We start from the raw sequence: 2,500 nt of genomic DNA, 5'->3' as shown, positions 1-2,500 counted from the left end.
CTTCAACCTCTTCAGGCATAGTTCACCATCTTTCGGGTCCCAACGCGAACGCTCTCGCTCGACCTCTCCGGCAAAGCGGACGAGATCGGCCGGTGATGCGGCCGCCGCGAACGACGACGTCTCACCTCCGCCGGACCGCGCCGACATTCACTTTCACTGCGCCCATGGGTTTCGTACTGCCCCGTGGCTCGCGCTCACGTTAGACTCCTTGGTCCGTGTTTCAAGACGGGTCGGGAAGGTGGCTGACTTCAGCCGCGGACCCCGTGCGCCTCGCGAAACGACACCGGAAGCGCGACCGAGACGAAGAGGCTGGGCACTGAGAACAGTCCCCGACCCACGACGCCCCAGCCGGCACCGGGCGCTCGGCCCCGAAGGGCAGACGCGGCGATCTCTCCTCGCCCGAACGGCGGGCCGACGGACACGCGCGCCTATAGTACCCGACCGAGGCCGGGTTACCTTGCGCGCGGCCTTCTCGCCGCCGTCCAGACGGTCGCGGCCTTCGCCCGGCGCTAGTGCGCTGGTCCCCGATCGGGCGGCGCCGCCGGCGGCCCGTGAGGGTCCGCACGACAACGTCGCCGACAGGGGGCCGGCTGAAAGCGACCGGGCGACCCGACAGGCCCTCCCGTTTGCCTCTCGACGGTTTCACGTACTCTTTAACTCTCTCTTCAAAGTGCTTTTCAACTTTCCCTCACGGTACTTGTTCGCTATCGGTCTCGTGACCGTATTTAGCCTTAGATGGAGTTTACCACCCGCTTTGGGCTGCATTCCCAAACAACCCGACTCTGGGAAGACGCCGTAGCGCGCCCGCCTGTCGCCGCCATGGGCCTGACACCCGCTCTGGGAAAAGGCCTCGATCAGAAGGACGCGGGCGACCGGCGAAGCGCGCCGTGACGAATTCCGTACGCCACAATTCCGCGCACTCCAAAAGCGCGCGGATTCGGCGATGGGCACATCCCGCTTCACTCGCCGTTACTGAGGGAATCCTCGTTAGTTTCTTTTCCTCCGCTTAGTAATATGCTTAAATTCAGCGGGTAGCCTCGTCCGACCTCAGGCCGAAAGTAAGGACCGGGACTATTCTTCCCGTTCCGCGCTCGCCGTCGGCGCCGCGCGCCGCCGCGCACCTCGATTCCCGCCCTTGAGCCGCCAGCCGTTGGCCTCTTCGAGGTCGACTCGCCGCCGCCGCGCGGGATTCTGGTCGCGATCGTCGCGCATCGTGCCGTGCTGTCTTGAGCGGGACGGGCGCTCGCGCGTCCGACGCCGCAGCAGCCGCGCGGAGAAATCCCCGCGCGGAACGTTTGCAACGCGACCCTGAGGCGGGCGCGGCCCCGGGATTGACCCGAGGCCGCAATTTGCGTTCAGAACGTCGATGCTCAATGTGTCCTGCAATTCACACTAATTCACGCAGCTAGCTGCGTCCTTCATCGACTCACGAGCCGAGTGATCCACCGCCAAGAGCCATCCACGATTGTTTCGCTCGCACAGTGCCTCGCACTATAGGGTGACAAAATAGACCGCGCCGAGCGGTCGGCCAGGCCGACGCTTGAAGCCGGAGCGCGCGGCACCGCGGCACTCGACGCGCAAACATTACCGGGTGACCGAATCGCCGGCCGGCGCGCCGCTCCTCGCGGGTCGGGCGCCGGGTAGCAAAGACTTTTTCTCTCGCTTGTCCGAGTTTCGCGTTCGCCGAAGCGTTTGCGAGACCGTTAATGATCCTTCCGCAGGTTCACCTACGGAAACCTTGTTACGACTTTTACTTCCTCTAAATGATCAAGTTAGATCGTCTTCTCGGACGCCGGCTCGACCGTTGCCGGCCGCGCCAGGTCCAATCGGAGGACCTCACTAAACCATTCAATCGGTAGTAGCGACGGGCGGTGTGTACAAAGGGCAGGGACGTAATCAACGCGAGCTAATGACTCGCGCTTACTGGGAATTCCTCGTTCAAGGGAAATAATTGCAATTCCCTATCCCTAGCACGACCGGGGTTCAGCGGGTTACCCAGACCTGTCGGCCAAGGCGAGCACATGCTGATCCGGTCAGTGTAGCGCGCGTGCGGCCCCGAACATCTAAGGGCATCACAGACCTGTTATTGCTCAATCTCGTGTGGCTAAACGCCACTAGTCCCTCTAAGAAGTTAGACGCCGACCGATTGGGTCGCGTAACTAGTTAGCAAGCCAGAGTCTCGTTCGTTATCGGAATTAACCAGACAAATCGCTCCACCAACTAAGAACGGCCATGCACCACCACCCACAGAATCAAGAAAGAGCTCTCAATCTGTCAATCCTCACTGTGTCCGGGCCGGGTGAGATTTCCCGTGTTGAGTCAAATTAAGCCGCAGGCTCCACTCCTGGTGGTGCCCTTCCGTCAATTCCTTTAAGTTTCAGCTTTGCAACCATACTTCCCCCGGAACCCAAAGACTTTGGTTTCCCGCAAGCTGCCGGAGAGGTCGTAAAACTAACGCCCCCCGATCGCTAGTTGGCATCGTTTATAGTCAGAACTAGGA

At 61.4% G+C, this 2,500-nt stretch overlaps 2 non-coding genes and 1 pseudogene across 2 annotated transcripts in view; all 3 read right to left on the bottom strand.

The window, feature by feature from the left end:
* The window catches only part of LOC146143567 (large subunit ribosomal RNA), a 3,678-nt pseudogene extending 2,623 nt beyond the window's left edge, over nt 1-1,055 (bottom strand).
* A 248-nt stretch (nt 1,056-1,303) lies between these two features.
* Nucleotides 1,304-1,457, bottom strand: LOC146143566 (5.8S ribosomal RNA). Its single transcript, XR_014501176.1, has one exon. It is a non-coding gene; the product is annotated as a 5.8S ribosomal RNA (ribosomal RNA).
* Nucleotides 1,458-1,704: 247 nt separating this feature from the next.
* The window catches only part of LOC146143565 (small subunit ribosomal RNA), a 1,810-nt gene continuing 1,014 nt past the window's right edge, over nt 1,705-2,500 (bottom strand). The window contains exon 1 of the ribosomal RNA XR_014500096.1: nt 1,705-2,500. This exon is cut by the window's right edge and continues 1,014 nt beyond it. This is a non-coding gene — a ribosomal RNA (small subunit ribosomal RNA).

This window comes from Ascidiella aspersa, chromosome 5, assembly GCF_963924565.1.
Source record: "Ascidiella aspersa chromosome 5, kaAscAspe10.2, whole genome shotgun sequence".
Lineage (NCBI taxonomy): Eukaryota > Metazoa > Chordata > Ascidiacea > Phlebobranchia > Ascidiidae > Ascidiella > Ascidiella aspersa.
Note: the sequence above shows the minus strand (reverse complement) of the source record. Positions and strands in the feature narration are given on the sequence as shown.